Below are 12,107 nucleotides of genomic sequence, written 5' to 3' on the forward strand. Positions count from 1 at the left end.
AATGCACCGGAAGCATCCCAGAAATGTCCCGGAGGAACCCATAAAAATTACTATTTCCACCCAAAAATTACTATTTCCACCCAATTGTTGTTCGCACCGAAGCTCTGGTTAAGGGGCATCCATCTTCTCTTTAAATTCAAAAACAGCTTTTTGGCGGGAAAAATATATTCAAAACTGGCAGATTTGTGATCGAGAAAATGAAGGTGTTTTAGTGCGATTCAATCGCTGAAATTTGGTGGGAAGTTGTGATATGGGATAGGGAACACATTGTGGGCATCGGATTCGATCGGAATTGGCTGGAAATCCTGGTTTGAGTCACGACCTCAAAACAGAGCAACGTGTCCTGTAACATGAGTTTGATTGTGTGTTTTCCATGCATGGAGTGTTTTGGAGGAGTTCGATGACTTCAGAGGCGTGGGGAAGGTTAACTAGAGCGTGCAGGATCAAAGTTTACGTGTGTAGAAGCCAAAAATGGAAATTATTGTTAAATATGGGCAGCGAGCAATGACGGGATTAATGGGAGATTATACGGTGTTATGGTCGGATATTTTTGTTCTAAAACACTATAAATACAAGGATAAAGAGTTTAGAAGAGTTGGAGAGTCTTTCGGAGAGTTTAGGAGCCGAGAAGAATCGAAAGAAAGTCACGCAGGAGAAAAGCTTGCTGCTTGTGAAAGGAAGAACACGAAGAACATAATACCCTCAGGGACAGTCGTTGATTAGTGTCGCTTAATTGCGACAATACTCAATTCCTTTCCCCGACTTCGGAACAACAACACCTCTGTTGTATCATTCTTTTTGAACGCTCTATATGTGTCGCAAACACTGTTGTAAACCGTTTTTCTCCATTTTCTCTTGATTGTAAACAACTTTTGAGTATCAATGAATCAATTTGAGAGGTTTTTCATCATGAGTAGCTAAACCCAATCCCAGGGGTGACGGAGGAAGCCATTCTTCCAAAAGTTATGTCGTAAAATTTATTTAAATTTATTTATGCAACTCTTTTATGATTAATTGCACCGAATAAAAATGGAGTAAATGATTTTTATTAATCAATTGTGTTTTCTCTTGATGGAGTATGCTTAGTAAATTGCTTTTGATACTTCATGCTCGCGATTAACAGTGGATGTTTTCAAAATCTAATTTAGGCAATGATTAGAATCACAATTTCCTTTGATAGGAGTTATATTGTCTAGAATTGCATGATAAGAATTGTTATTGAATCACATAAATTTTGGTGAATGGTGGAATCCTGATCCCCGGTAAAAATTCTCTCCCATACTTTTTTAATATTGTGCATATAAAATTATTTTTTTAGTTTTATTAAGTCTAAAAAAAATTATCCTTCACAAATCCGAGAGTTTGAACCTTCACTACTACAACCACGAAAAATCATTAATCAGATATTTTAGAGATTTTAGGTAAAACCAAAATTTTCTCCGATCGAAAATACGTGTTTTATTTATATTAGTTAGATGACATCAATAAACTCAAACCATGATTGATATTAATTTGATGATGAAGATCTTATTATAAATGAGGATTACAATGAATACAAACCCTAACTCATAATACACAAAGCTTTCTCACTAAGATATCTCTTAGACTAGAAAATAACTCAACCCCTTTTACATTGCTCTCTTGAAGCGTATATAGGCATTTACATAATGGATGACAACTAATTTACATAGTGGTTTACAGCTAATAAATCCTTCTACTTCACCTACAATCTCGGTTATTTTACGCGATGTTGCGTACTATCATAGGATAGGTATTGATGGGTCAAACTTCTTCTCACCAACTATGTTCACACCTTTCACGTGAACCCTATTCTTCTGGCTAAATAATGAATACTCAGTCAACGTTATCTTCGCCAATTTATAACCTCCTCGCAATTCAATCCATCTTCGTTGTCTACTTACATCGCAAGTGAACTTGTCGTCATCTAATTGACGCCATCTCTTACCTCAATAATGACCAACTTCCTTTCTAACTTTATCGGTCGATCATTTACACGTGTCTCTTTCTTGAACCCTAGATACTTACTCGAGTTATATTCTTATACTCTCTATGAACTCCTCTTAGACCTATTTGGTGCTCTTAAATCATTCCTCGTGGCAAGGTGATATTTTGTATCTACATTTTCCTCTTCTTTAGCACCATTCTGACGAAGGAAGGATGGTATGAAAACAGTAATGATTTATTGCTCTTCGCATCAACACTTGATATTTCCAGTAACCACAGACAAGATTCCGTATTTATCGGGTAACCGTCACCATATTTTGTATCCCTTTTTTTTTGACCGCCACGTCTTTATCACTTTTACCTTTTTACCCAGCAACCTCCTCGACCATTTACATAACCATATAACTTTCTGTGGAGAAAAATTTCTTCTCAGTTCATTCAGAGAAAGAACTAGATCTATGGTCAATTTTAAGAGGCGAAATTTGGATCTCAGTTCATTCAGAGAAAGAGACGAAATTTTATCATTTGAGAAACTATTTAAAGATTTATTAAGACGCTCAAGAAGGGTGTCATTATCCAAGGCATTAGGAAATGAACGAAGAATGATAGCTTCATCAGAAAGACCATAAATGTCTGCAAAAAGGATCAATCAAATAAGATAAAACAACAGGATGAATAAATGAAGGGAAAGGAGAAAAGTAACATACCATAGAGTTGATTATTAGCTTGCTGAAGACTAGAGATTTTATTCTTGTACGAAGAAGAATCAATTTCTAGTTGTTTGTTCTTCTCGCGAAGACATTTGACTTCAGCTTCCAGTTCCTCATTCTTTGTATGAAATTGAAGATTTTTCTTTTCAAGAATTTCGCGTCTCCTCTCCAGATCTGAGGCAACAGCGAAAGAAGCTTTTCCAGCCTGCAAGAAAATGTAAAAAGTATTAAAATAGAAAGAGATTTTGAGTTACAATCATGAACAAGTAAAAAGACGAAGAAGTAAAAAGACGAGAGCATACCAGACTATTAAGAGAATGCAGGAAGTTGGGAGTCACCGATCTAGAAACTCCACGAAGAGAATTATCACCATCCAATAAAGGAACATCGCAAATCGTGGCGAGAGCTTTGCAGGTATTAGCGAATTGATTATCTCTCATTCCTTGCCAGGAATCAGAAAAGAGGCCAGAGAGCTTAGCCATAGAAGATTCAGATGGAGAATCTTCATTTGCAGCAAGGTCATCATTATCCTCATCATCCTCATCACCCTCAGAGTATTCATGAGAAGGAATATTTGAAAGAGAAAGAAGAACGGATTTTTCTCTTCTTTGAAGGAGGAGAAGTTGGTTTTTCCCTGCGAAGAGCACATTTGCGTTTATCACCAGTCTTCGCAACATTGGCAGGCTCTTCTATTTCAGCAATAGTCTTCACACACAGATAGAAATAAGAAATAGAGGCAACAGTATACTGTTTAAAATCATAAGAGAATATTTATCACCTCATCTGTGTATGAGCGAAGAGCTAACAAGGTACTAGCCTTCCCAGTCCTGTGTTAGTTATCTTTTAGTTTCTGGATCTGTAGAATGTCGCAAGAATCAGCGAACAAAAGAATAAAGACAAATAAAGAAATATAAAGTGGGTGAAACTGGAAGAGACATACCTCTTTCTCCTTCCCGGCCCAAGAGAATACCCAAGGTTGATAAGAAGCGATATTCTCAGGAAGAACATTTGACCCAGCAATGTAAGGTCCTTTCAGCATCAAGGGAAAAACACACAATTTATCATCTTTGGATTGGCGAGGAGTTGTGTTCTTACCAGAGTTCCAATCAATATCTTTCATGAGTATTTTAGCTTCATCAATATTATCTTTCCTTTTCAAGCGAATACCCCAGCGAGTATTCTCTTTCTTCATGGAGATCAGTTCATAATTTTCAAAGAAACTCGCTACTGTGTATTTTTCAGCAATTATCTCCAAGTCTACGAATTTAGGATCCCTGAGTTCTTTAGAGTAAAGAGATCCTTTACCAGCACCACGGTTAGCGAACTCCAGCATCAGACGGATGCAATCCCCACTCAATTGGAAGATAGCTCGCGAAAATCCCGAGTGAGCGAGAATTTCATAAAACAGAGGAATATCTGGGTCATAAATAGGAATGGGGAGACCTGCGAGAATTTGACCCAGCGAAACTATGATTGATTGATCATCACAATGTTGATCAAAGAAAAGTTTGATAAAAAAGAATTGATTTAGCACTTTCACCAGGAATGGTAGAAAGTGTGAAACCTTTCTCGGCAAGATATTTTTGGGTTTCCTTAAAAGTTTTCTCATGATTTTGAGAGTATGGGAATGGATGAAAAGTAAGAAGATTGAAGAAGGAATAATTACAGTAGCAAAACTTACGGAAGAACAATAGAGTTGCAGAGATGAGAGAGTAAAAAGAGAAGGGAAAGTAAAAAAAAAATGGAAAGAAGAATAAGAAGAATAATAAAGAAGATATTTTTTACTCGAAGAAATAAACACCATTAATGCGAAAAGACGTGAGCGGTTTAAAAGCAACGGTTACAGAAGACGTGTCAAGAAATAGATGGAAGAAAGGATACGTGTGATAAATGCAGAATATGAAGAGATGGAAAGCTGCAGCATTTCTCACATCATTCTCTACTTCGCAGAGAATATATGAGAAGAGGCAAGATGTAGGATCAGAATCTCGCAGCAATAATGCCTCAACGATGTTATCAACAACACAACACAACAGTGTCGCAGAACAATTTCAGAAATGACATAATAAACGACGTCAGCTAGATCATGAGAAAAATGTGATAATCCTGCGAAAATTAGAGAGCTTGCGAGATTAACATTTGTAAGGTTGCGAGAATGTCGCAAGCCATATCCGAAAATAAAGGACAGATTAGCTGTCATCCACTATGTAATTCCTTATAAATAGCCGCTCAGTTGTAAAGGAAAAAGGGAGAGATCTTTTCTGAGTGAGAAGTAAGTAAATAGGAGAGAGAAAATCTAGAGCAGTGGTTATTCTTGATTCCTTTATCTTTTCTTATAAGATTGTTCAAAGATTCATCAATAAAATTAAGATTGTTAATCTAAAATGAGTTGAATGTTAATGAAATCTTGTGAGGGGTGTAGTGTAGGATTTCATGCAACTACATTAATCTTTTCTTCTTTCTGTCTTTTCATCTTCCCCTTTCTCTATAACTTCATCTCTCCCAGTACTCTGCAACATCTTCAGTTCGATCTTTATGTCAGATCAAAAGAGCGTTCCCCGGTTATTGATTCATCCTCAAGGTAAGTTTACTTTACTTGATTCGACTAAGTTTTCCAATATTGAATTTTGCGTTTTTCACTTTTATTTTCTTAAATCATATGTTGTTGTTGTTCTTGATAGATTGAGTTATTTTTCTACTGTTGCTGTTGAGATTTTGATCTTCCATATGTTTAATTTTTCTTTTCTAATATTCCCATACTTTGATTCTTTCAGCCCGATGCCGCCTAAAACACCCCAAAAATCCTTAGCATAATTTATTGAAGAGTTGAAACAGAAAGGATTCACACTTTCCATTCCCAATGGTTCTTCATTGCAAATCTCCCTTGATTATAAATGGCTCACGAAGGAAGATTAGAATCCAAACAGAGTCATCATCTCGCTAGGACAACAACGAGCTGGTCTAACAATTCCTCCATACGATCAAAGTAATCCTATGTTTTATGAAGTTCTATCTCGCATAACACCAACACGAGGAATTCAGCAGTTATGTGGTAATGCGATTAATATTGTTAAAGAGTTTGCTACTCGTGCTTCGGGTGAAGGTCGTTCAACTCTTCCCAATTTGGCTACCCCATACGATCCCAAAGGTTATACTGTCAAGTCTTTCTTCGAGCAATATGTTCCCAATTCTGTTGAACGCGATGACCTTCTATGGAGTATTCATTTTCAACGAGCCAAACTCGCTAAAAACAAGAAGAAACTTATGATTGACGTAGATTTATCGAGCAACATCAACTCCAATCTTCGCCATTAAAGTGATGAAGCTTGGATGGAATTTCCTCTTATTCTTGAAGGTCCTCTTATTTGGGGAAAACATGATGACAACACTAATCGTCTAGGTCCCGAAGAATGTCGTGAATTTTATCCCTACACCCCCTGGGTCTTTCATTGGCTTGAGATGCCTGTTGATGTATTTTATTTTCTTTAGCTTCATGATTTTACTTTCCTTTGCTATTTTGCTTCTTCGTTAATATAATTTTGTTATTTTCAGTCCCCTAATCGTGAGATTCATCCGAAGAAGAAAGGTGCTCGCAAGAGATCATCTTCGGAAACTAAGGGACCTAGTCCAGATTGAACACCACACTGTATTAAACCGCTACAGACATTATCCTACTACCAATCAACTTCGTACTAGACTGTAGTTGAACCCTAATCAATTTCGCATTGATTCAAGGTACAGTTGCGGTCCTTACGTCTCTGATCCCAGCAGGATACGACGCACTTGATTCCCTTAGTTGATCTCACCCACAACTAAAAGTTGCTACGACCCAAAGTCGAAGACTTGATAAACAAATCTATCTCACACAGAAAAGTCTATAAGATTGAATAAATCTGTCTCCCACAATAAAACCCAAGAGTTTTTGTTCCGTCTTTCGATAAATCAAGGTAAACAGGAACCAATTGATAAACCGGAATTATATTCACGAAGAACAGCCTAGTATTATCAATCACCTCACAATAAACTTAATGGACTAGGGAAACAAGTATTGTGGAATCACAAACGATGAGACGAAGGTGTTTGTGATTACTTTTCTATCTTGCTTATCGGATATAAATCTCAAGCCAATTTTACAATCGCACTCAATCACGATAGAAACGGCAAGATCAAATCACACAACTACAAATAGAATAGTTGGGTGTGGCTTCACAATCCTAATGAAGTCTTCAAGTCGTTAACCTACAGGGTCTCGAGAAGAAACCTAAGGTTAAAGGAGAATCGACTTTCTAGTTATGCAACTAGTAACACATATAAGGTATGGGGATTAGGTTTCCCAGTTGTTAGAGTTCTCCTTTATATAGTTTTCAAATCAGGGTTTGCAATCCAAGTTACCTTGGTAATAAAGCATTCAATAATCACCGTTAGATGAAAACCTGATTCATCCAAGCTAATATCTTTCAACCGTTAGATCGAACTTAGCTTGTTACACACAAATAAAATGTACCCTCATTTAGGTTTATGTAACGGTACCTAAACGTGTACACCATGTTGGTTCAAAAATAGTTAACCGAGGTTAGCCATATGATTACTCTCATATCAACCTTATTCATCTTAACCATAACTAGTTCAAATGACTCAAATGAAACTAGTTAAAGAGTTGTTCAATTGCTATATTCTCATGGATTTATACAAGAACACAATTGAAGCAAAATCGTTTTGATTCACTCGAATCAATACATGAACATTATAGCCACGGTTTGCAAAGATTGCATTCCTTATTGATAAATGTCTTAGTTCATGAACTGGCCAATTTGATAAAGTAACCAGCTTAAGTATGCGTATGGGTATGCGTACTTAAGCAACCGGATTTGAGTTGGTTTAGTTTCCAAACTCAGCAGAAATTTTCGGTTCGAAAACTTTCGCCAGTACGCGTACGGGTACGCATACTTAAGGTGACTAGTTAAGAGCTTGTTAATTCCCAAACTCAGCAGAATTTTTCGGTTGGAAAACTTCCGCCAGTATGCGTACAGGTACGCATACTTACCTGTCTCCTTCACCAATGTGCGAACACACTATATATGCTTATATCCAAAGATGGTTACATAATCTCAACTCTTTATTTCAATTATTGAAACATTCTTCTATAATGACAATAGCCGTTTTCACACACTATTAGCATCAAAGCAATTTTCAAGATATTGAAATAATCATTGTCGAAACATTCCAAGTCTTACACCAAATGATTGTATCACACAAACCATGTAATATGTTACTCGGAAATTTTCTCATGATATAAGATGAACTTGGTCGAAGCGAAAGCTTACCAACACATATTTTGAGAAATATGTAAGCGAGATATACGCAACTCGAAATCTCAAATGTGTATAGAGAAAACTATATCAAAACACGACTTATGTATCAATATATGAGATAGAGTAGAAATAGACTTTCCAAGTGATAGATGAGTTTAAGTCTCTACATACCTTTTTTCGATGAAGTTCCACAAGCTCTCCTTAGTAGTTCTTCGTCTTCAAGTGATAAGTGTCGTGAAGTCTAAGCTCAATTACAAAAACTATGTCCTAGTTCCAGACATCTATAAATAGGCTAGAAATCAAGACTTATAGTTTTGATCACTAACATTGACAAACATGCTTGAGATAGAAACGCATGCGAGTTCGACCGAGCAGTGCTCTAACAATCTCCCCTTTTGTCAATTTTAGTGACAAAACTATCAATACAGATGGATTACAAAATATAAAAATTGTAGCTTCTCATCCAAATGCTTGATCTCCTTGGCATCTTCAACGCGACTCGAAATCTTCGTCACTTCCAAGTACTCCATGATCCTAAAGGTTGTAAGTTCAGCATCATAGTTGCTGAAGATCCGTAGTATACCAATGAGAAAACAAGTGCTTTCAATCATTGTTATACAGTGTCATAGTATTATTATACATCATAAAAGTTCAATTGTATCACACCTTTGACAACAATACTATGGTGATATGTATCGCTCCCCCTTAGTCAATACTTCATCTCGACATGAAAACCACTCCCCTTACATAATGATCCGTAAACCATATGTATTTGTAGTATCACAATACACATTAATTCTCCCCTTTTTTGTCAATATAAATTGGCAAAGATACGAAAACTAGTGGGATCCTCGTGAAATTTTCATAGATATACTTCATGACAAAAATAGAATACCATATCAACTTATTTAGATGTCATCATAAAGCCGAAGCTAAATGAATTCATCAAGGAGATTATAAAGATACAAGATAACCCCTATAATATTCCACAACCGTACTCCCCACAAAGATTTGGCAATTAAGCACAAGTTCAAAAAGAACTCTCCCCCATAAAATTTCATTCCCGAAAGAACAACAAAGACGACCTTACTTTCACAAGAAAATCAGGATTTATTTGGACATAACCAAATTACATGAAAACATGAATTTGAATCCAAGATATTCAATTGAATTAACCACAAAAGAATCCATGATTAAGCCAATCGAAATGCATAATTAAATTAACCACAAGAAAACTCATGATTAATTCAATCGGAATTACACAACTAAATTAACCACAAGAAAGTGATCAATTCAATTGGACATGCTCGTCATAAGAGGACTTACAGAGTAACAACTAAACTGACCACTAGAGAATGATCAATTCAATTGGTCATGCTCAAACATAAGAAAACTTATGGAGCAACACAGTATATGCACAAAAATGTGGATCGGAGATTGACCAATATTGCGGAATAAACAAGGATTCATTCTATTTTTCATTACTATTTGCGCAATGACATATAATAGACATAATATTTGTAGACAAGAATTCATCCTATCTTCCATCAATTATTTGCATAATGACATAATAGGTTCAATTTTTGTTTGTCAAAAGTTCATTCAATCTTTTATCAATACTTGCATATTGACATATGAAAGTGTTAACTTTTGACCACGTATGGGACAATCACACGGACGCAAATACACATATCCCATAACAAATTGCAATATATAAAACCAATAAAGATTAATACTGCAAAAACAATCTTTGCCCTTTGAAGGTAGAATCAATCTTTTTCGCACGGATTTACACCAAGAGTGGTTACCAAAGGCGTATAAAAATATTTTCTTAACAAAGAAGAACATACAAAGTCATTAAAGACCATGCATCATAGTTCACGTAAGATGATTGTGAACATTCAAGAATCCCATAGCAATGCGTACTACTGCCTATTCTTGAACTTCCTTCTTTGTGATTCACCAACATCATTCTTGTAAAATCTAAAAATGAGCTTATAAGAGAATTACTCCAAGAATCCAAGTGCCCAAGTCCAACAGAAGTAGAACAAGTGCGACGAAACAAAGCAAATTACTCAAAAACAAGATACGAGACAAATCCCAACCTCAACTCATTCAAATTTAGGATTTCTCATCACCATTTTGAATGGAATTCAAAGAGGAAGAGAATGCAAAAATAATGAGGTCATTCCGAGTTCGGACGAAGAAGTTACGTCCAAAACAAATTTACCGAATATCGACGTCAAGTATGCATACGGGTTTGCAAAAGAGTTTTCGTATCCTGGAGCAGTATGCAAACGGGTATGCGTACTTAAACCCCTGGATTTTGATTTTAAACGATGTTATGCATACCTGGTATGTGTACCATGTAGTCCAAACATCCCGAACTATTACTTTCAAACCTAAACATTTAAGAACCTTAAACACATATCAAGTTAGGTAGAAATGAACGATAAGAAAGGTACGTGGATCATTATAAGTTCTCTAAGAAAATAAAAACACAAATCTTTCTCAAGTTTATATACCTACCTTTTTAGAATAATCCAGTTGAATTCTACAGCCTTAGCGAACATAGTCTGTGCTCCCCAATTTTCGTGCTTTCCTCATCGTGTACATAACGGGGAATTCCTTGGCGAGGATGCACTTACAACACACTCAAGTTGTGTTGAGGTGAACAATGTCTTTCTCACCACAAGTGACTTTTGGGTTATCATGAAAGAGATCGCTTTTAGAACCTTTCACATCCAAATCCATCTTTCCAAAGAACTCTTTAAGTTCCAACATCATGGATACTGCCTTCTCCATAGTCATGGAATTTTCTAGGAGATCATTACTTTTCACACTCAAAGTGTCATTGACTTTCTTTGGATCCCACTTATGAGTGCATTTAGAAACAACCGGAACCTTCTTCCGGTTACTCTCTTCGAGATTTCTCGAAAAAGAATTGGATTGACTATTCTTTTGCAAGTTAGTCTTTCTCCAATTGGGAGCATCAGATCTTGTCTTCGTCTTTACGAAGTTATCCTTTTGATAACCATTACGATTGTGAAAGGGCTTCGTATGACGTTTATAGGCAAATCTAGGTTTATCACAGCAATGATTCCTTTGCCTAAAGGTTGGACACTTACAACCTGTAACGTTAAGAGGATTAGTCTTAACGTATGATTTTGGTTTCACAACTTCTTGTGATGCCCAAATAAGAACATCATGAAGTTTCTCATTCCTTATACGGAAACAACATCTTCTTTCCAAGTGACCTTTGTTTCCGCAATAGTGGCAAACATAAGGAATGTTCTTACCTCGATCCGTGTGTGATGACTTTGGAGGTTGATATACATTTTTCTTTCGAACTTTAACTGCCAGTGAAGGTATTTCACTTTTTCCAGCAGTGGAAACCTTTTGTTGAGAAGAATCACTAGCCTTGACAAATTTTACCTCTTTGCTAATACTTGGAGCATCTATTCCCTTATAGCCCAATCCTCGTGTATCACGATGACTTTTACTTTCTCCTAGCATAGTGGTTAATTGCTTGAACTAGTATTGAACTTTTTCAAGTCATCTTCCAACATCTTGATTTTATCAAGAGCAGCAGCTAAATCAGCCTCAAGGCGTTTTTCTCGAGCGAGATAAGCGCTTTCTCTGTCATCAAAACTTGTTTGTTGAGAGTTAACCCTTACTTTAGATTCTGAGAGTTTCTCTTCCAACAAATAATACTTTTAATAAAGATTATCACATTCAAGTGAGTTCATACTTAGGTTTTCCTCAGAATCCTTGAGGATCGATTTGTTTGAATGATTCGAAACAAAAACACTTGCGTAACATCTTCTCAATTTCTTGTTTGTAAGACAGAGATTAGTCAGAAAAGGTGTGACATGTGAAGTTGTCATCTTTTTCTTTTCCAACGAATTCAAAAGCTAAACATACTCCGAGACTTCCTCATCAACATCTCTATCAATATCTGAGTCACCTTCGTCAGAAAGGTCATCCAACTGTTCTTCTAGGAGTGTTTCCCAGTTATCAACAGTTTCCACATGTTTAGATATTAACTTAGATGTGATAGTTCTCTCAGGAGAATCCAAGTTTTTCAAATCACCTGGTAATTTCTGAACTAGTACGTTAT

The sequence above is a fragment of the Papaver somniferum genome, chromosome 3 (genome assembly GCF_003573695.1).
Source record: "Papaver somniferum cultivar HN1 chromosome 3, ASM357369v1, whole genome shotgun sequence".
Classification (NCBI taxonomy): domain Eukaryota; kingdom Viridiplantae; phylum Streptophyta; class Magnoliopsida; order Ranunculales; family Papaveraceae; genus Papaver; species Papaver somniferum.